Genomic DNA, 23,341 nt, shown 5'->3' on the forward strand with positions numbered 1-23,341 from the left:
CGTGACCTATCACTTTTCTTCCTCATGCACTCTTGCCGTGCTATGCCAATTTTCGTACATAGGCAGTTAACGAAACGACCATGAGAGCACCAAGACGTCGGCGCCTGTTTCATAACCAATATGACACGCATGTTTCGATATTCACGTCATGACCTAGCATTTACGTTCGTCATAAACAATTTTCTAGTTCTATGCCAACTTTGCTACCTGCCAAGTTAGCGAAACCGCCATGAGAGCACCAAGACGTAGGCTACTGTTTCGTGACCTACATTACACGCATATCACGACATTCATGTCACGTCTCATCATTTATGTTCGTAATACACTTTTGTCGTTTTGTGCCAATTTTGCTAACTACAAAGGTAATGAAACGACCGTGAGAGCACCAAGACGTAGGTGGCTGTTTATTGACCTACATGACACACGTTATGATACTCGCGCCGTGAGGATAATTTATCCTCGTCTCGCAATCTGGTCATATTATGCTAATTCTGGTACCTAAGAAGTGAACGAAACACCATGAGAGCTCGAAAACGTACGCGGCTGTTGCATGACCTACGCATGACACACATGTCATATTTATGTCTTGACATATCAGTTATGTTTGCCATACACGCTCGTCGTACTAAGCGAATTTTGGCACACGCCAATTTAATGAAACGACCATGAGAGAACCAAGGCCTAGGCGGCTGCTTCATGACCTACCCGGCAAACATGTCATCATATTCGTGTCATGACCGATCATTTATGCTCGTCATACGTACTTGTCACACTTTGCCAATTTTGTTACGTTCCAAGTAAAGAAAACGATTTTTTCGTTCCTGAACTTTAATTAGGTAATAGTAATTATTTAACTCGAGACGTACTATCATAATTTTCAAATTGTCAATGAGGCATATGTAGGCACAGCCAGCGGACATCTAACTGCGGTATTTTTAGCGAAGTACTGATTGCGTACTAGTATTTTCCGAGTGATAAATAAACCCCGTGAAATATGGAGTATACTACGTGACTGCGCTCCCGCCCGGATCATAAGGCACCACCCTCGATTATGCTGTCTCTGGGTTATCCAAAAAGAAATAAGGGAAATAACGAGAAAAATCATGACGGAGCTAGTACCTTATCTGCCGCGCAGCGGTCGACCTAACACGTCGCGTTTCGTGTTAAATGGAAACAAGCTGTAATGGATGTTGTGTAAGCGTAGATAACGTGCAGGGATGTTTTTTCCAATATACCTATCACCACAAAAGCGAATTAGGAACGCCGGTGCAAGTATTTGAGGCTCCGTTTTGTTTCGTCCTAGTCACCATGTCTTTCTCTAAAGACCAGAAAGTGAACATGTTCCTTGCCATGGTAGCTGCAAATGGGAACAAGAAGAATCCCACAGGCATACATCAGTCATGGAAGTGTGGTGGTAAACCAAATGCATGCATTGTCATTAGAAACCATCAAAAGCTGACACAAGCAGACGGCTTCAAGAAACAGCAGTGGTGGGCTCCATTTTTCAGTCTTAGCCTACGCACGAATGTTCAAGCACTTATGGCCTCAAGCCCTCATGCTAGCGTGCGGGACATGGCTGCCCAGGTGTAAATTTCCACGTCATACGTTTGGAATAACTGACTCGGCCTTGCAACCGTCCCACCTTAAACTGCCCCATACGGTAATAAGATAGGGACCTGCGGAATGTAGCTTTCTCGAATTGGGTCCTCACAAAAGCCGATGAGTCACCGGACATTTTGAGCAACATCATGTTCACAGATATTTTTGCAGAAACAGGCAGATAAATTTCCATAATGCGCGCTAGCGGAGGGAATCCAATCCGCACTGGGTAAAATGCAATCGGCACGAGTAGCAGTGGTCGCTCAATGTGTGGTTCGGAAGTTACGCCGGTGCTATAATCAGTCCTATCTTCTTCGATCTCAAATGACTGAACAGCGTTACTTGGAAGAAATCCTTGATGGACTGGTGAATGAGTTTCTGAGCGAAGTCCCCCTGTCACGTCTTCCACTTCTGTGGTATCAGCAAGATGGGGGCAACCGCTCACAGCAAGAGCCGAGCACGAAACTGGCTGAATGCGACATTTCATGCGCTATAGATTAAAGGTATGGGCCTGTAAATTGGCCGGCTAGGTCACCTGACCTCTCGCCACTCGGTTTCCTTCTTTGGGTTTATGTCAAAGATTATGCTTACATGACTGATACGCGCGTCAGACTAGTTGAAGGCAAGGAAAACGGATGTCTTCTAAAGAATTTCGGCGTCGGTCATCAAGAAAGCCACTGAACATGTGATAAAGCGGACTCAGTACTGCGTAGCTCCAAACGGACACCTATTCAAACACGTCCTCTAGGAAGCAGCTGGTGTTCAACGGAGCTCAAGAATTCACAGATAATAAGGGCACACTGAAATGTACCTTTTTTTTGTGCAGACATCCTGATGGCCAGTTCATCTCATCTAGAAGTTGTATGTTTGTTTTCTTGAACGCATCGGTTTTGCCTTTTCGCTACAAATTGGTTGCATCTGCGTCTGTTTATTTGGCTTTTATTTTTTGACGCGAGCCTGTTCATGCAGCACGCATACAACTTATCGAAAAATAAAACTGTCACTTTAATTTGGCCTTGGTGCGAAGCACGTTTCTGGCACGAAACACAGCTTCGCGCGCATTCCTTAGATGTGATGCGAACAAATCCGGCATTCTGGAACATTCTATGCCTATTACATTGCTTTTCGCTTCTCTTGCGTGGTGAAAGTGGCGCTTCGGCCGCGTTATTCAGGGGCTTTTGTGATAAATGTGGTCTGTCGGCCTGGAGAGACGGAGAGTAAATGTGACGTACAAATGAGGGGAAGGAATAGCCGCGAGACCTGCGGTTGCTCCTTCCGTACCATTATCAAGGTGATGCGCTGTTTCTTCCAATTTGCGAGGGGCCATGCCGTTGCTTTCAGTAGGCCTATTTGAGGGCGCTACTTTATGGCGCGGGTTGGAGCACATTCATGTGGTATTTTTCACATTGCGTGAAATCTCTTTGCCAGTCGGAAAAAAAATGTACGGAATTAGTATGTCGCTGGAAACACCGCAGTTAGGTGTAATTTTGGCACGCCTACAAATGTTCAATTGAGACTGAAAATTAGCGCAGTACTTAGCGAGTTAGATAATTAATTACAGTTACCAAATTAGAGCTCAGTAACGAAATAATTACTCGTGGTTCCTCCACTGTACTGGAAACAATATGCACTAAGTTTTCTTTGAGTAACGCTACTGCGCTTTTCTTACGTATTAGTGCGTGACAGTTGGGGAAAACTACATAATTCACTCAGTGACCGAAATGAGGCAATGTTGGATTCAATGGAAATCAGAATCAACAGAAGTTGCGCCCAGCAGCGCTTATACTCGGACTCACAGAAAAATGAGAGAGAGAGAGAGAGAGAGAGAGAGAGAGAGAGAGAGAGAGAGAGAGAGAGGCTGCTGTTTCACCGGGAAGACGAAGCATTGTTAGTGGCAGCCCTGTATGCGACAACTACACGAGGGAAGATTAAACCACCGAGAGGACTCGCGCTGCAAAATTGAACTGTCCGCTACAACGAGGTGTTGTATTTACTCACTTAACGCCCTCACTGCAGCGATCAATGCTTTGAGGTCACACTACGTTTCTTTAAATGTAAGAAATATATATATATATACATATATTGTAACGACTTTAATTAAACAGCGCTATTTATTAAGAGCGAACTTGTGCCCACAAGCAAGAGTCACTGCGGTCGTGAAGAAATCGGCGGCAGTCGAGTTCTCAAACAGGCCTCGAACCGTCTTCCTCTTTCTTCTCGCGTGACACCTCGTGCGCGTGGCGCATGCAAGCCAGGTCCCACCTGCTACCCGTGCCACGAAGATCGCTGCCTGTTGCTGAATAACACCAGGGTACGGCGTGCACAGGGTCCAATACGAAGGGCGCGCAACTTGAATGCGATCAACTTGGCGCGGCATTATCCCCCTCCTTACCGCATCGGCCCCATGCGAGGAAGGAAGTAGGGGTTGCTGTGGGTTTTCACGTTTTTTTTTTTGTTCATTACATTTCCTGGTAGGGTTTCATGCGGACAACATGCACAACTTCCGTAGAGTTGCGTCGTCTTGGGCTCTCGTGTCCAGCGGATTTAACTTCATAAGTGACGTCGCTTATACGACGAAGTATTTCGTAAGGGCCGAAGTATCGGCACAGAAGCTTTTCAGACAGTCCACGGCGTCGCACTGGGGTTCATACCCACACCTTGTCACCGGGCTGATAATGAGCTTCACTACGGCACTGGTTGTGCCGGCTGGAGTCGATGTGTTGTTGGCGGCGTATTCGGTACCTTGCCATCTGTCGCGCCTCCTCGGCTCTTTACAAGAAATCATCGAGGTCAGATGAGTTATTGTTTTCTTCATCTAACGGCAACATAGCGTCTAAAGTTGTGGTTACTGCTCGGCCGAAGACAAGTTGAAAGGGAGCGACTCATGTTGTTTCTTGAGCGGCCGTATTATATGCGAAGGTGATGTACGGCAAAATTTCATCCCACAGCCTATGTTCAACGTCGACATACATCGAAAGCATGTCAGTCAGTGTTCTGTTGAGGCGCTCAGTTAAACCGTTTGTCCGATGGTGGCACGCCGTAGTTCTCCTATGATCAGTATGTGTTATTTGCAACAAGCATTTCCTTAGGTCCGCAGTAAAGGCTGTTCCACGATCGGTAATAACAACTGTGGGAGCGCCATGCCTGAGCACTGTATTTTTGACAAAGCATGTTGCAGCTTCGACAGCCGTTGCACTTTACAGGGAATCAGTTTCTGCGAAACGGGTCATATAGTCCGTGGCCATGACTATACACTTTTTGCCTAAAGATGATCGTGGGAAGGGTCCAAGGATGTCCATACCGACTTGTTGTAATGGGGCTTTTGGTGGCTCTATTGGCTGGAGGAGGCCTGCCGGTTTTACGGATGGAGTCTTGCCCCTTTGACACTCGGGACATGTCTTGACGTAGTGCTGCACTGATGCTAATAACTTAGACTAGGGGCGTTATAACGTAGAACTATTCCAAACTTTTCTATTCCAATTCTCCTATCAGCCCTCCACGATTGGTCAAACATTTTTTCGACCACCCCCACTTCCCCTGTCTGTCACGCGACGTCACGGAAACCTCGATACTTCACCCATCTGATATGATGTGCACACACTGATTATGCATGGTTTGACAGAAAAAAGAAAAACAGTCCTTTCTGATTCGACCCCTTTTCGCCATTAGCCCTCGGCTATTGGTAAAAAGTTCTCGGGCTGCACCCACTTCTCCTGCCTGTCACGCGACGTCACAAAACCGCACAAACTCACCGCATCAATGTGACGTGTACGCGATAAAGATGCATTGATATGCCGAACAAAACTGAATTTTCTTCGGAATAGCCGCAGGCTGCCCAGTTCCGAAAGGAATAAAAGACGGCTGCCGCCAATCACTCAGACGCTGGCTACTCGCACCTGCCGGAGAACATGGGTGTATTTGCGTATAATAAAACTTCTTGCGTGGCCGTGTAACGTTTTCAAGCACTTTCGGCATGTTTACCACATCATTCTGCCAACTCTCCTTTGCTGAGGGTCAGTTTTAGCATCATTCTTAAGCTTCCGTTGCATGCTGCCGCGATTTTCGACCAGCCACCACAAGCTAAGTAAGGGAAAGTTGACCAATCGCAGACGTCGGCACCACCCTCTTCATCCGGTTATCGATTTTCAGTGCACTGGCTCTGCCCCAGCGCATCCCTCTCCACTTGAGCGTTCTCCTCGCCTCTTGTCAGCCACTTAGATACGACAAGCCGCTCAGTGTAGGCAATGTTATTCGTTTTTCAAGCAAACAAAAGTGACCTCCTATGAACAAGGAGAGCGTTTGATTCGTCTGTTGAGACAACCCTGCGGGTGACCGCCCGGTGCTTGCGTCGGTGGTTACGCAAATTTGACGTCAGGAGGTTGGAATAGAAACATATTGGAACAGTTTTACGTTATAGGGCCCAAGTAGTATTTCAGACGAATCCTGGCGAATCTACGGCTCACGCTCATGTGTCCAGGGGTGCTATAACGTAAAACTATTCCAAATTTTTCTAATCCATTACTGCTATCAACCTTCCGCAATTGGTCAAAAACTTTTTTGGACCACCCCCACATCACCTGTCTGTCACGCGACGTCAAGGAAACCGCGATACGTCCCCATCTGATATGATGTGTAAACACTGATTATGCATGATTTGACCGAAAAAAGAAAAACAGCTATTTCTGACTTCACGCCTTTTCACAGTTAGCCCCCGGCTATTGATCAAAAGCTTTCGGGCTGCAGGCACTTCACCTGTCTGTCACGCGACGTCACAAAACCGCGAAAACTCACCGCGTCAAAGTGACGCGTACGCATTAAAGATGCGTTAATATGCCGAACAAAACTGAATTTTCTTCTGACTAACCGCAGGCTACACCGTTCCGAAAGGAATAAAAGATGGCTGCCACCGATCGCTCAGGCGCTGGCTACATGCACCTGCCGGAAAGCATGCGTTTATTTGTGTATAATAAAGCTTCTTGCGTGGCCGTGTAACGTTTCGAGTACTTTCGGCACGTTTACGACCTCATTTAGCCAACTCTTCGTTGCTGAGAATCCGTTTTAGCGTCATTCTTAACCTTCCGTTGCATGCCGCCGCGATTTTCGACCAGCCACCGCAAGCTAAGTAAGGGAAAGCGGACCAGTCGCAGACGCCGGCACCACCCTCTTCATTCCGTTATCGATTTTCAGTGCACTGGCTCTGAGCCATCGAATCCCTCTCCACTTGAGGGTTCTCCTCAGCTCTTGTCAGCCAATTAGATACAACAAGCGGCTCAGTGTAGGCAATGTTATTCGTTTTTCAAGCAAACAAAAGGTACCTCCTATGAACGAAGAGAGCGTTTGATTGGTCTCTTCAGACAACCCTGCGGGTGACCGCTCGGTGCTTGCGTCGGTGGTTATGCAAATTTGACGTCATGAGATTGTAATAAAAACATATTGAAATAGTTTTACGTTATAGGATCGCAGATGTCGGTTCATCGTGACATGCATGCAAAATTTCATCTCGCATAGCTGTGGGTACGGCTTCGAATTCGTAAGTGCGACATTTGCACGGCCATCGCTTAAGTGAACAAGACTCCGAGCCACGCAAGTACGTTTTTTGAAAAGGAGCTCTATGTTTCCATCCGCTATGCCTTCGCGGTCGTAAAATCTTTCATTCTCCACAAGAACCATTATACTGCAGCGTGACGGCACAGTTACGTCTTCATCAACGACGCGCAGTGCAGCGAGACGTCGCTCCTCCGATTCTTCCACAGGTATAGCTTGTTTTGTTGAGAAAGACGCACTGGACCTACGTAGGTTAATTATGGCGCCGTTAGATTAATATAAGTTCCCGTGAACATTCTGGCGGTACAATAAAGTCATAAACGTAAGTGAAGCCTTTTATCGTAAGTCTTGCGGAGCATCGGCCAAGCGGCGTAATAAGATGACCGCCTGCCGTGCGTATCTGCGGACCAGTCCGCTGCGTCACAATTTTTTCAGGTGCTTCGCCATCTTGAAGCTTACTACCGAATAATCAGCTCCGGTGTCCAGTAAGGCATTCAGCTCGCATCCATCTATTATCAACCGCAAGTCTGATGTAATCGTTTCTTTCCTGATATGTCGCACTAGGCTTAAAAACACTGACATCAATCAGACATAACGCCGCAAGCACCGCAGCTTTGTTGCAGCCTGCGTCCGTGTGTTCCGCTGCTCACGTGTCATGATGACCGTGGCAGTGCCGATGAAGGCACGATGAAGATGACGATGAAGTTGGCGATACATCATTTCCTGCACCTGTTTACTGGAATTATCTCGTCATCGCATTGGAACCGCGTTGGAGGATCTTCGTAACTCTGGTTATCAGTGGCCTCATCTCCACAGGTCGCTTGCTTCAGTTTTCCTGGTGTGGCCTTGGTGAACGACGCTTAGGCAATCTTGGAGACGCGCGTGGGCTAGGCGATCGGTAGCGTATGGGCGACGGTGACCGTGGTCGACGTTGGTGAGGAGTAACGGGGCTTTGGCGCGCGGACAAGTATTCTTCGATCTCCGCTGGCCGTTCACCGTTTCGGGGGCATGGTGCGCTTAACGAAAGACCCCTTAATGCAGCTTGACGGTACGGGCAGAACCTGTACAGGTGACCCGCTTCTCGGCAGTGAAAACGCAGAGGCCTGCGCTCGTGGTCACGCCAGACGTTGCTTTTTCGAGGCCTTTGTTCCACAAAACGAGGTGCGCCACGTGCTGAAGGCGGACAGGCAGCCGGTGATTCCAGCAGACGAAGTCCACTGCATACTGTAGGCGGGTAGGGAACGGTTGTCGCAACTGCTCCACCACTGTGTACCGTGGGTTGCCTGAGTACGTCGGCGTACGCTGGGATGCGCCGCATCGGCTGTGGCTCACGCTCTGAATCCCGTATGACCTGCCTCATTTTGTCCCGGACAACGTCAATGATAGATACTGCAGTTGGAGCCTGAGGTATCTGCAGCTTGTTGAGCTCCTCCCTGATCACTGACCGGACGAGCTCCCGCAGGGCTTCAAGGTCATTTGGCACGCCTCCAGTGAAGACATGGGCAGGTGCGCAGCTTGCCTCACGGTTGTATTGCCGAGCCCGCTGTTCCAGCGTCTTTTCGATGGTCGTTGCTTCGTATCTGAACTCGGCCACCGTGCGCGGTGGGATGCGGACGAGAACTGCGAATAGTTCCTCCATTACTCCAAGCATGAGGTGGCGCACCTTCTTATGTTCACTCATGTTTGGATCAGCACGCTTGAGCAGGTGGGACATGTCCTCTATGTACACCGTCATTTTCTCGTTTGTGAGTTGGTTCCTAGCTTGAAGTGAAATTTCCGCATTTTCTTTACGATCCGTGCTGGCGTACGTTACTAGCAGTTGTCGAAATTCCTCGCAAGAGGACAAAGAGGGTTCGTGCTTTTAATGCCACGTTTTTGCGAAGTCCTCCAAAGCAAAATATACGTTACGGTGCTTCTGTCTCTCATTCAATTCATTAAAGCTCGCCACTCTTTCGAACAGTTCCCACCAATCTTTTACGTCTTTGAACGAGTCGCCATGGAATATTGGCGGCTTGCAAGGTTGGCTTACGACCAGTTGTGCCGGTGTTACCTGGCTACTCATTGTGGCGGCGTCCATTGCCGGAGTTTCCCTTGGCATGAAGAGAAGAGGGCCGACCGGATTCGGGCGAGTCAGGTTGAAGACGGCGGCTGCTCCGCTGGTGTACAGGTGTCAGTTTGTTTGATCGAAAGCGTTTGATTCGGTCGAACCGTGAGCGGTCTCGCAGGCATTACGGAATCAGGATGTAGATGAGCCTTATGTAAAAATACTGAAAGATATTGACAGCGGCTCCACAGCCACCATACTCCTCCATAAAGAAAGCAACAAAATTCCAATAAAGAAGGACATTAGGCACGGAGATACGATCTCCCCAATGCTACTCACAGCGTGTTTACAGGAGGTATTCAAAGACCTGGACAGGGAAGAATTGGGGATAAGAGTTAATGGACAATACTTTGCTAACTTGTGATTTGCTTATGATATTGGCTTGCTTAGTAATTGAGGGGAGCAATTGCAATGCATGCTCACTGACCTGGACAGGCAAAGCAGAAGGGTGGGCCTAAAGATTGATCTGCAGAAAGCTAAAGTAACGTTTTGCAGTCTCGGAAGAGAACAGCAGTTTACGATAGGTAGCGATGCATCGGAAGTGGTAAGGGAATACATCTACTTAGGGCAGGTAGTGACTGGGGATCCGGACCATGAAACTGATATAATCAGAAGAATAACAATGGGCTGGGATGCGTTTGGCAGACTTTCTCAGATCATGAACAGCAGGTTGCCGTTATCCCTCAAGAGAAAAGTGTATACCAGCTCTGTCTTACCAGTACTGACCTACGAGGCAGAAACCTGGAGGCTTACGAAAAGGGTTCTGCTTAAATTGGGAACGACGCAACCAGGTATGGAAAGAAGAATGATGCGTGTAACGTTAAGGGGGGATAAGAAGAGAGCAGATTGGGTGAGGGAACAAACGCGAGTTAACGACATCTTAGTTGAAATCAAGGAAAAGAAATGGGCATGTACAAGGCAGGTAATGAGGAGGGATGATAACCGATGGTCAGGAAAGGTTACGAACTGGATTCCTAGAGAAGGGAAGGGCAGCAAGGGGAGGCAGAAAGTTAGGTGGGCGGATGAGATAAAGAAGTTTGCAGGTACGACATGGTCACAATCAGCACAAGACCGAGGTAGTTGGAGAAGTATGGGAGACGTCTTTGCCTGCAGTGCGCGTAGCAAGGCTGATGATTATGATGATGATGAAGCTATCCTACGCAAATTGATCCAGGTAACAAACGTATCCGAATGCGATGTAGCTGGCCACAACCAAATTACTGCTGTTTGCCGTCGCTTGGAGATACTCAAATTATTTTTTCACGCTAGATAATTAGATAATTAGACTTGGTTAATTTATCGAATTCCAAAACAGTATTACTATATTAACAGTGTCAATGAAAAAGTTTTACAGCACCATGAAAATCTCCCAATAGAGCTTTCTATTGCTCGATACGTGCTACAAAAAGTGTTTTTCCGAGCGTGAATGCACGCACAGTGCCTCGAGCGGGCATTCGCGCAGCAATTTTGCGTGCACTTGAGGGCTTCTTTCATGTTTGCAAAGCACCTTTATGTAGCCGCTGTCGAGCAACAGCAAGCTACATTTGGGAGCTTTCATGTTACTGTACAATTTCCTCATTTGTAGTTTTGATTTTTTGGTGATATTGGTGAAGGTGATTAATGAGGACTAATTGGCTAATTAGGCGGTATGAAATAAATGTAAAGAGTAACTCCAAGCTACTGTAACCAATTTTACGTGCGTTCTGTCCAGCTTCTTGACATTTGAATATTTTTAATATTTGGCTCATGTTACGTTGGATACCCTGTACAATGTGGGAATGCACTATATGCGGACGTATTGAAGAAAGCGCTGGGGAACCTAAAAGGGCACTCAGTATATCCGCCAGGGGATACTTATCGGTAAATCGCTTCTGAACTTAAAGCAAGCATCCTCATAATCAGCTGTTATGAAAGTGAAATCCTCGATTTGTTTCACAGAATTTCGTTTTGCGGAAGCACACTAACACCAAGACCACGCGAAATCACCCTAGACATGGTAATACTTGATAATGTACTAGCTGCCACATCAGTTATTATTTATTTCACAGCGTATTGAATAAAATAATGAAATGAAAGCGAAATGGTAAGCTTTAAAATAGGGTATCACGCTTATCATTTCTCTTCCCTTTAAGGACAAAGGACTGCAGCTGTGCTTGAAACATGTTATTGACATTTTAATGTTCACTCCTCAGTGTGTGACAACAAACGTCATAGGGAAGTACCGAGTCTGAGCATGCCAATAAGCGCAACACATAACATTACGCAGTATAGAGGAAAATTTTCTTTCTAAACCTCTGCATGCAACAAGATTGCCAATGCGATTCATCAGGTGCATACAATAGCCCGTACTCCTGCGGTTGGAAATCTGTCCGCTGCGGTGCTTTGACAAACAAGACATTATCACGTGCCTAATGCATAGCAACTTTCAATAAAGTTCTTTGATTTGATAGAATTTCAGTCATATAGGCATCAGGTAGGGATGCTGGCAAAACTTTTTGTTTAGAAAACTATTTGTCTCTCATAGATTCATGGGGAACGGTGTCAATTATCGGGGCGCGGGGGATCCTATCCTGTTTTGCGGGCAGTTTGTGGATTGCGGATATCGACAGTTAAGTGACGTAAAGCTGAGGCTTTGAGGCAATAGCCCTGACTTCTGCCAACAACCACATGTCACTGCATTTGAGAATGCCATTATTCTTAATGATCGGCTTCCTGTTCTGATGTTTCAGGTCCTTTATAGACGCAGGTAACGTCATGCAGCCAATGTGAGAGTCTATATCACCCTGTTTTGAAACTCTGTTTTTCAAAGCTTTGGTTCCTAAGGTCTCCTTACCAACCGTTTCAAGAAAGAATTGTAACGATCGCGGACCATAACACAGGCTCTAGAGAAGGAGAATTAAATTCAGCAAGATTAACTGTTTATATAGCATGAATTTAGGAGACATTGAATCAAGCCACTCATTTTCTTCTGCATACGTCGACGGACTGTAGGACTCTGACCGAAGTTGTGTTAACCAGGTTTGCCGGTGTTTAGCCGCCAGATCCGGGAGTGAAGCACAGCTGCAGTCGATAATATAATATTGTTAGACATACATACAAAAACAAAGTAAATATACTGCAGAAGGATGTAGCAAAGTAAGAACTGTCAGGGGGATCTCCTATTAGTGCATGTATAACAATGTAGAACACACGGTTAGCAAATAAGGCAGAAATAGCGGGTAAATAGAAGTCAACATATTAGAAGTAATTAACCAAAAATCTGGTAGTTGAACGTGACAAAAATCAGCAAGAATAGTTCTTTGTTTAAATACGCATACAAGTACAAATATACAAGTAGTTGAAGAGCAATGTAATGATTATGTAACATTACGAGCGCGCAATTGAACACAGAAACTAAATGACTATAAACAGCTAATAATCTAGGAACATAAACCAAGAGAAAAAAAATGAAACATGGATACGCAGTAATGTATACGCACATATTTATCAGGTAACGTATGTTGTTTGTAAAAACTGTTTTAGAAGCCGACGGAAACAAGGTAGTGCATAGCATGATTTATATGTCTTGGCAGAGAATTCCAAGATGAAATTGCACAAAACAAGGCTGTGATTTATTTTAGTTATTATGTTTAGAAACCTCCCTATTATTTGTATTATAAAGTATAATGGGGGGACGCAGCTCGAATGCCACAATTTTCTGCCTCATCAAAATTCTCAATTCGTCTGTAGGCTCTTCATCCCTGCTGCTTGCCCCGGCCTGCTGCTTGCCCCGGCCTTCTACAACACGTCCTTGAAGGCTTCCTTGAAGTTATAAGAAGCTATGTACGTCTGCTAAAAGCAATTATGGGAGAGCAGGGGGCTATGATAGCTATTGCTTTGTCTGGGACTTCCCGCGAGGTGGCCTTTTCTATGCGGTTCCGGTTGTACAGGAAAGTCTGAGAGGTCGAAACTTATTGTAGAAAGATTTTAAGGGGAGAAAAGGCAGGCGAAAATGTCAGTAATAACACGGCAGCTGAACCAGATCAATCCCAATACAGGTAATCAGTAACAATGGTCCAAAATAGCAAGGCACTGCTGACTCATCACACTGAGCAAGTAATTAAACGAAGAAAATTCCGAATAGGCGTTGTGGTAGCAAGATGCATATCGTTTACAAAGGCAAAGGTGAAAAGGATAGGACTAGCAGGTAAAGGGCAGTTAGAGTAACGTCGGAGATATATACTGTGGCAATGCAAATCATAAAACGAGAACTGTCGAGCAGGATGAGAAAAATGATGCACTGGGGGAAGTACATTATCTTTAGAGTATACTATGTTTGTACTTAACTCAGAGTACAGAGATTTAAATAAGCCAGAATAGACGTACATTGATAGCATTTGTAGCATAAGCGAGGTAAAGACAACGTAGACAACGAATCACCGTGGGATATTCTCAAGCGCGGAGGCATGGATTATGATTTCGCGGAGCCGCTGAAGAAGATATATAGAGACAACCGTGCACGAATATCATCAGAATGCACGAAGGGCATTGAACTTGTGGAAATTCATGGAGGACCGAAGCAAGGGTTCTCTTTCTCTACATTGTTCATGCATATATTAGGAGCCTGGAAAGACGACTGGAAAGCATTGAAATAGGTTTACTTATCTTACATCCACAATGCTCTAACCATGCAACCGAAGGTCCTTGATTTAATGTATGCGGAAGACGTAGTCCTGGGGCCCTATAACGTAAAACTATTCCAATGTGTTTTTATTCCAATATCCTGGCGTCAAATTTGCGTAACCGCCGACGCAAGCATCAGGCAGTCACCCGCAGGGTTGTCTGAATAGAGAAATCGAACGCTCGCCGCGCTCACAGGAGGTCACTTTGGTTTGTTTGAAAAATGAATAACATTGGCTACACTGAGCGGCTTGTCTTATCTACTTCGCTCACAAGAGGCGAGGAGCACGCTCAAGTGGAGAGGGATTCGATAGAGCCGAGCCACTGCACTGAAAATCGATAACCGGATGAAGAGGATGGTGCCGGCGTCTGCGATTGGTCCGCTTTCCCTTGCTTAGCTTGCGGTGGCTCGTCGACAATCGCGGCGAGATGCAAAGGAAGCATAAGAATGACGCTAAAACCGATCCTCAGCAAAGGAGAGTTGGCAGAACGAGGTCGTAAATGGGCCAAACGAGGTCGAAAATGCTACACGGCCACGTAGAAAGCTTTATTACACGTAAATAAACCGATGCTCTTCGACAGGTGCGAGTAGCCAGTGCCTGAGCGATCGGCGGCAGCAATCTTTTATTCCTTTCGGAACGGGGCAGCCTGCGGCTATTCAGAAGAAGATCAAGTTTTGTTCAGCATATTTATGCATCTTTATCGCGCAGACGTCACTTTGACGCGGTGAGTTTTTGCGTTTTTGTGGCGTCGCGTGAGAGGCAGGTGAAGTGGGCGCAGCCCGAGATCTTTTGACCAATGGCCGAGGGCTAATGGCGAAGAGGCGTCGAATCAGAAATAACTATTTTTCTTTGGTTCGATCAAATCATGCATAATCAGTGTGTACACGTTATATCAGATGGGGAGCTATCGCTGTTTTCGTGACGTCGCGTGACAGACAGGTGAAAGAGGGTGGTCCAAAATGTTTTAGACCAATCGCGGAAGGCTGATTGCAAAATTGGAATAGAAAAGTTTGGAATAGTTTTACGTTATACCGCCCCTGCTAGTGCAAAGTTAAAAGATTTACAGCGGCTTGCGAATACAGATTTTACGGATTGCAGCAGTGTCAGGAATGCAGGAACGTTCACGCTTGCACGATATTTCGCTTTGTGCACACACTAAAACAGCGAAAAGTGAAGATTGTATGTAAATGTGGCTGATGGTAATAAAGCATGAGCGCAAATGCGCAATTTTCTTTCAGTGCGCCTAGATTGAACATACAAGCTGGTAAAACTGAAAAAGGATTTTAGCGTGGCTGCTCCTCGTAGCGCTACCTGCACGTGCTACGAGGTAAAAAAAAATGGGACCATATTTTTGAGCGCACTTCGGAAAAATGATAGATCACACTCCATTGTAGTCCTTAGGTCCGTGTACAATGCCAACGTTTCTTAGAACTGGGAAAAGTAGCGCTCGGCATAGGCAAACGCGAGAACACAGCGATAACGGTAACTTTGTATCAGCGCCGTTCTGCCGGTAAGATATTCAAATTGGTTTTTGCATATTTTAAATCTCCTTTTCATCAAACTGGTTCATGCATAGGCTACGTTGGATTGTTGTACGACGCACTATTTCGTCGTAAAAATGAGAAGCGCGCATGATCAAGTATTCAGTGGAAAGCTGACAATGGCTGGCGGCGGCTCTACAAGGACTCGACACAAGACTTCATTTCTCCTAAGCGGTTTCTTCAGAGCAGAATTTGTGTTGAGACGCGCATTACTATTTTGCTATAGTTGAAATACGCCAATCATGCGCATTTAATAAATATCGTACATAGATTACTGAAATCCTTTTACTTTCACTTGCGGAAGATGTGAAGCTCCTTTTATATTCTCCCGAAGCTTATAAAGAAGCGGCGCTTCGGAGTGGGTCATTTCGCCAGCACCTCATCCATTTTAGAAGGGTTAATGAGACAAGATTTTCTCAAAGAGCATTACCTATAATATAATAGGTCATACGGGGATTTTGCTAAAAGTGCCTCCGTTACAATGCACTGGCGGCGTTTCTTTTTCACCAATAATATTTATATAATGAGCTGTGGCCGATAGCATAATTGCAGCCATTCAGCTGGATAATCCACTGAGGCGGACAGTATTTGCAGGAAAAATGGATATGCCTAATGGACAAATAAGAAAAATTCACAAATTATCTTTCGAATGAAGTATGTAACGAGGCATATCGCCATTTGCAAATTGTTACCGGCGTGTTTGCAAGGCGTATACACTGAGAAGGAATTTTGAGTATGGCGCTTGTTTCGAGAAGTTCATTCTCAAAATGAGTGAAAAAATACGTAAGCATCGCAGTGAAGTTCTTGCTTTCACGCATAAAATGGGGTTTCTTTAAAAAAGCAAGTGGCACATCAACGCCTTTTTGCCGCAAGCTTCTCGGCTAATAGTTCGAGACATGTGTGACACTTGCGAGTTCTCAGTTTATATGCCTCGTACGATGACCCGCTACTGCCTGTAAATTGCAATTAGCAAGCATTACATTACAAGAACCAGGCGGGTACGCCTCTAGAGTGTTAATAACGAAAGAGGCAGTTGGTAATTAGGCAACCCAATCGCTTGAACCTATATATAGGGTCCTTCTAGGCTAAATACGAAGCAATTGCTTCGAATGAAGCAACCGGATGAAGGGGGTGGTGCCAGCGTCTGCGTTTGGTCCGCTTTCCCTTGCTTAGCTTGCGGTGGCTCGTCGACAACCGCGGCGGCATGCACAGGAAGCATAAGAATGGCGCTAAAACGGATCCTCAGCAAAGGAGAGTTGGCAGAACAAGGTCGTAAATGGGCCCAACAAGCTCCAATATGTTACACGGCCACGTAGAAAGCTTTATTACACGCAAATAAACCGATGCTCTCCAACAGGTGCGAGTAGCCAGTGCCTGAGCGATCGGCGGCAGCCATCTTTTATTCCTGTCGGAACGGGGCAGCCTGCGGCTATTCAGAAGAAAATTCAGTTTTGTTCGGCATATCAATGCATCTTTATCGCGCATACGTCACTTTGACGCGGTGAGTTTTTGCGTTTTTGTGGCGTCGCGTGAGAGGCAGGTGAAGTGGGCGCAGCCCGAGACCTTTTGACCAATGGTCGAGGGCTAATGGCGAAGAGGCGTCGAAGCAGAAATAATTATTTTTCGTTTGTTCGGTCATATCATGCATAATCCGTGTGTACACGTTATATCAGATGGGGAGCTATCGCTGTTTTCGTGACGTCGCGTGACGGACAGGGGAAAGGAAGGGTGGTCCAAAAAGTTTTAGACCAATCGCGGAAGGCTGATTGCGAAATTGGAATAGAAAAGTTTGGAATAGTTTTACGTTATAGCCCCCCTGCTAGTGCGAAATGTAAGAGATTTACAGCGGCTTGAGAATACAGATTTTACGGATTGCAGCACTGTCAGGAATGCAGGAACGTTCACGCTCGCACGATATTTCGCTTTGTGCACACACTAAAACAGCGAAATGTGAAGACTGTATGTAAATGTGGCTGATGGTAATAAAGCATGCGCGCAAATGCGCAATTTTCGTTCAGAGCGCCTAAAATGAAAATACAAGCTGGTACAACTGAAAAAGGACTTTAGCGTGGCTGCTCCTCGTAGCGCGACCTGCACGTACCACATGTTACGTTTCGCCTCCGACGTGCGGTATAGCCGGCTCGGATGCAACGGACGCCGGGGCTTCGTTCAAAGCGGCGGACATTTTGGCCAGTTCAACGTTGCCGCAACGCCTCCTGCCAAGCGCGTCCACGCATGTTGCAATGCCACGTGTCTTCGTGTGTGTGTGTGAGTGTATGTGCATGTTGGTGCCCACGCTTGTCAAAGCGCGGCAGCCGGGGAGAGGAGCTGCCCCAACTGAGAAGCGAGCAGGTCTGACCGGCGCCGGCCCCGCGGATGCGTCACGTCTTGTCTCAGCGTGTCCGTACGCCGCCGTCACGTGCGCCTCATCCGAGCCGTTCCTTCTTGCCCTCGACTCCGTGAGTATAAAAGCAGCTGCCCCCGGACGCCAAGAGAGAGGCTTCGAATTCTTCCGTCGAGTAACGTGTTCTCCCGTCTCTCCGCTTCGGTCGACCTGACCTGCCGCTCGTTTGCGATGCTATAATAAACAAGTTGTTCTGTTAGCAGTCGACTCATGCTTTGCCAGGACCTTCGGATGCTTCCAGCTGTGCCCCAGGCCGCCAGGCCAACGCTACCCTTGGGGCTTGCGACCCATTTGCAACAACTGTTTTCCGGCGGTGAGATCGTGACAACGGAGGCCAGCAGCGAAGATATGCGGTCGACTGTATGCTGAGCAGCACAACGACCATCCGGGAGCAGTGCAACGAGCCCTGTGTGATGACTGGTTGCCTGCAGCGGAACGACTGCGCTGAATTCTTGGCGGCGAGGTTTAGTGAGTGCGGGACTTCCTTCTTCTGAAGAGGAGGAGGAAAAACTTTATTTGCTCTAATTGATTAGAAATTAGTGGTGGGAGATGTGGCCGGCCGTCTTCACGGTCTTATTCCCCCTCTGCGCAGGGTCGACGCCCCTATTCCAGGGCACCACTGAGGGTGGCTACTCGGTGAGCGTGCCTTACTAGTCCATGCTGGACTTTCGGGTCGCTGCTGGAGAGCACCCTCTCCCACTGCTCCGCACTCGGGTCTTTTATTTGAAGGAATTGTTGGTTCTGAACGCATTCCCATGTAATGTGGTATAAGCTGGGCTTGGCGCCGCACCAGGGGCAAATGTCTCTATACTGTGTTGGAAATATCTTGCTTAGTGTGTTTAGATTTGGGTATGTTCCTCTTTGCAGCCTCCTCCAAGAGGTTGCTTCATGCTGATTTAGGCTGTTCTGGGGTGGAGGGTATTTGATTCGGACCCCCTTATAGTAATTCAGAATGTCTGAGTAGCTTGGGTTGACTGGTATGGGTTCCTCAGGGTCGGTGCTTGTGGCCGCTCGGTTTGTGTGTTCTCGAGCTGCCTTGTCCGCCCTTAGGTTCCTTTCTATTCCAGCGTGTCCTGGTACCCAGAAAATTGTATGCCTGATTTTGTAGTTAGCCCTGAGTTTTAGCAGGCTTTTGTTACTGTCAGAAACAGAGCTGGTAATTGTGGTTGTCATTGCTGCCGGATTAGTTTGCGGCAAGACAATAGTAGGCAGTGGAGAAAGCAGCATTCAGAGCAGCCATGAATTGGAAGTCGTTGCGCAAACCGAAATTGCTGGAGCTTGCAAGAGAGTGGGGTCTGAATGTCTCAGACAAACTCAGAAAACCAGAAGTGCTAAGGGCTACTCTTGAGTTAGAAGCTGAGGATGACGAGCTGTCGGAATGTCTTGAGACCATTGAGGAGAGGGAACGCGAACGTAAAGAGCAAAAAGAGAAAGAGGAACGCGACCGTCAACACGCTTTGCAAATGAAGCGTCTCGAGGTAGACATGGAACGCGCTCGTAATGGAAGTCCGGCACACGGTGCAGGAGAACGAGTATCGTTCAAAATGACTGACCTGATGCGGCCGTTTAAGCTTGGAGAGGACATTCGTTTGTTCCTGGTTAACTTGAAGCGAACGTGCGAGAAGCAGGGTTTCTCTCAGAAAACGTGGCCACAGAGCTTGCTCACTTTGTTACCCGGCGAGGCGGCCGACGTAGTTCCTCGCTTGAAGAGAGAGGAGGCAGAGGACTTCGACCAAGTGAAATCGAGTCTGCTAAAAAAGTACAGGCTGTCAGCGGAGGCGTTCCGTCGGAAGTTTCGGGAAAATGAGAAAGGCAGAAGTGAGTCATATACAGAGTTTGCCTACAGGCTTATGTCAAACATGCAGGAGTGGCTCAAAGAGAAAGTGCTTGGTGACCACGAGAAAGTTCTGCAGTGTTTCGGGCTGGAACAGTTTTATAGTCGGTTACCTGAGAACGTGCGGTACTGGGTCTTGGATAGGCCAGACGTTAGTACGGTGGCTAAAGCCGCCGAGCTAGCCGAGGAGTTTGTGACGCGTCGGGCTCGCGGAGCTAAGGACGGTCAAAAGGGTAAATTTGGCTCCAAGTTTGAGAGGCCGAAGTTCACACCCATGAGAGCACGGGGGGACACACGTAGTGCGGATGCGAGTGAAAGGAGTCCGACCGAACGTAAGGAGACTGTGGCAGCCGAAGCCGAACGCAGAAAGCGCTTCGAGACGAGGCAAGCGCGCGTGTGTTATACGTGCCAGAAGCCGGGTCACTTTCCGGCGCAGTGTCCAGAAACAAAAACAAAAGTCGTGTTTTTGTCATTATGCAGCACTGTCGAGAACATGAAGCTTCTCGAGCCTTAGATGCGAGACCTCCTCGTGAACGGGAAAGAGTGCCGACTGCTTCGTGATTCCGCAGCTACAATGGATGTAGTTCACCCCTCTTACGTAGAACCCGATATGTTCACGCGTGAGTGCGCATAGATCAAGCAAGCCGTGGAAGCTCATAGCGTGTGTCTGCCCGTAGCAAAAGTGCTTATTGAAGGAGCTTTCGGAGCACTTGAGACGGAGGCCGCAGTGTCATCTATGCTGGCGCCCCAGTATCCGTACCTATTTTCGAACAGGTCCGATCAGCTGCTGCGCGAGAAGGGGCTTTTGTTTAATGAGGCTAGCGTTCATGCCTTGACCAGATTGAGAGTTCGGGAGTTCGCTGCAAAGGCGGTAGTTGCGGGGCCGACGTTGTCGAACAATGAGAAAGGGTCGGGGGCGCAGCAAGCTGATATTCAGAGCACGTCCGAACTGAATAAAATTGAGCCTGTAGCGTTGAAGGCACCAGATACTGGAGAGGAAATGCCCGACACGGGAAAGTTAGAAGAGCTATCTGCAGATTTGCTCATCGCCCCTACGTCCGATGGACTCAATAGGTTGCTAAAAGTCAGCCGGTCGGCTTTGATAGCCGAGCAAAAAAAGGATGGCAGCCTAGAAAACATTCGCTGCAATGTCAAGGAAGGTATCGCCAAGAAAAATGCTCGTTTTGTGGAAAGAAGTGGAGTCCTGTACCGGAAGTATCTAGACCGCAGGGGAGTGGTGTTCGATCAGCTGATCGTGCCTCAGTGCTACCGTCAGGATCTGTTGCGCTTGTCGCATGGAGGTTCGTGGTCCGGACACCTAGGAGTCAAGAAGACTAAGGACCGTTTATTGCAAGAGTACTATTGGCCAGGGTGTTTTCGTGATGCAGAACATTTTGTGAGGACACGTAACACCTGTCAGCGGGTGGGCAAACCAGGGAACAAATCGAGGGCGCCGCTGAAGTTGGTACCTATCATTACGGAGCCTTTTAGACGGCTCGTTATTGATACAGTGGGACCTCCGCCGGTAACAACCACGGGGTACAGACACATTTTGACTGTGATCTGCCCAGCGACAAAGTTCCCTGAAGCAGTGCCGTTTAAAGAACTCAGCTCAGTTGAGATAGTGAATACACTACTGTCCAGATTTGCGCGAGTTGGTTTTCCTGCGGAAATCCAGTCAGATCAGGGCACAGGGTTTACTAGTGTTTTGACGACAGCCTTTCTCGAAAGGTGCGGGGTAAAGCTGTTACACAGCTCAGTATACCCCCCACAGTCGAATTCCGTTGAGAAGCTCCACTCCGTCAGGAAGCGCGTGTTGAGAGCATTGTGTTTTGAACAACAAACTGACTGGGAGCTGTGTCTGCCTGGGGTGATGTTTGCATTAAGGACCGCGCCGCATGCGGCTACGGGGTTTTCGCCAGCTGAGCTAGTGTATGGTCGCTCGCTGCGGTCTCCGCTTCGCATGCTTCGAGACGGATCACTGCCCTCTCCAATGGCTGCAGACCAACTCTTCCAAAAATGGCCGCCTCCTGCGCTGGAGCCTCGCTTCGCAACAATATTCCTTTGAGGTGCGTTACAAAAAGGGGAGTCTCAACGGTAACGCCGATGGCTTAAGTCGAGGCCCCTAACGTAGGAATCAGCCTCCAAGTTATTTCTTACTGATGTTTTTCTTCCTGAGGCAGGATTTTTAACATATGGCTTTTGTTTAGTGTTTCAAAGTCATGACGTGCTTTCTAGTGCAATTTTCCAATTTGTGGACGCGTTCTGAGTGCCGCTAGACTACTGTAAGGAACTAGGCAGTAGTATAGAAGAGGAAAGAGCCTGGCATGGCTTAGTGAGGGTTGTGTTGTGCTTGCTGACTGAGCGGTTGAGTTTCGGCGTAGTTCTAACGCTTGCTGGGAACGAGAACAAAAATGGCAACTCTCCCTCAGTCACTTTGCAGTGTCCTGTGCGAACCTGAACGTGAGAACGAGGCCTTTTTGCTGCGCTGCGCTCAAGAAACGCCGAGGGACGACCGACTTCGGTTATGAGCATCATCGAGCGACATCCCTCCGGACAGCGGATGCAGTCCCCTGACTATCGGGATCTCCTTCTCCCGGCGGGCCGGTCAGTTACGTTTCGCCTCCGACGTGCGGTATAGCCGGCGCGGATGCAACGGACGCCGGGGCTTCGTTCAAAGCGGCGGATATTTTGGCCAGTTGAGCGCTGCCGCAACGCCTCCCGCCAAGCGCGTCCAGGCATGTTTCAATGCCACGTGTCTTCGTGTGTGTGTGTGTGTGTGTGTGTGTGTTTGTGTGTGTGTGTGTGTGTGTGTGTGTGTGTGTGTGTGTGTGTGTGTGTGTGTGTGTGTGTGTGTGTGTGTGTGTGTGTGTGTGTGTGTGTGTGTGTGTGTGTGTGTGTGTGTGTGTGTGTGTGTGTGTGTGTGTGTGTGTGTGTGTGTGTGTGTGTGTGAGAGAGTGTGTGTGCATGTTGGTGCCCACGCTTGTCAATGCGCGGCAGCCGGAGAGAGGAGCTCCCCCAACTGTGAAGCGAGGAGGTCTGACCGGCGCCGGCCCGGCGGATGCGTCACTTCTTGGCTCAACGTGTCCGTACGCCGCCGTCACGTGCGCCGCATCCAAGCCGTTCCTTCTTGCCCTCGACTCCGAGAGTATAAAAGCAGCTGCCCCCGGACGCCAAGGGAGAGGCTTCTAATTCTTCCGTCGAGTAACGTGCTCTCCCGTCTCTCCACTTCAGTCGACCTGACCGACCGCTCTTTTGCGATGCTATAATAAGCAATTTATTCTGTTAGCAATCGACTCGTCCTTTGCTAGGACCTTCGGATGCTTCCAGCTGTGCCCCAGGCCGCCAGGCCAACGCTCCCCTGGGGCTTGCAACTCATTTGCAACTCACGAGGTAAAAAAAAAAAGATGGGACCATATTTTTTTAACGCACTTGGGAAAAATGATAGATCACACTCCATTGTAGTCCTTAGGTCCGTGTACAATTCCAACTTTTCTTAGAACTGGGAAAAGTAGCGCTCGGCATAGGCAATCACGAGGACACAGCGATAACGCTAACTTTGTATCAGCGCCGTTCTTCCGGTAAGATTTTCAAATTGGTTTTTACATATTTTAAATCTCCTTTTCATCAAACCGGTTCATGCATAGACTACGT

At 47.7% G+C, this 23,341-nt stretch overlaps 1 protein-coding gene across 2 annotated transcripts in view; it reads left to right on the forward strand.

The window, feature by feature from the left end:
• Positions 1-15,353: 15,353 nt before the first annotated feature.
• Positions 15,354-23,341, forward strand: part of LOC142563140 (uncharacterized) — a 94,251-nt gene continuing 86,263 nt past the window's right edge. The window contains exon 1 of one of the 2 annotated variants that reach the window (XM_075673686.1): positions 15,354-15,418. The gene's annotated coding sequence lies outside the window, so the exon portion shown is untranslated. Of the gene's footprint in view, positions 15,419-23,199; positions 23,269-23,341 lie in introns of those variants that run through there. The other variant, XM_075673685.1, reaches the window with a different exon arrangement.

Source organism: Dermacentor variabilis, chromosome 11 (genome assembly GCF_050947875.1).
Source record: "Dermacentor variabilis isolate Ectoservices chromosome 11, ASM5094787v1, whole genome shotgun sequence".
Taxonomy (NCBI): domain Eukaryota; kingdom Metazoa; phylum Arthropoda; class Arachnida; order Ixodida; family Ixodidae; genus Dermacentor; species Dermacentor variabilis.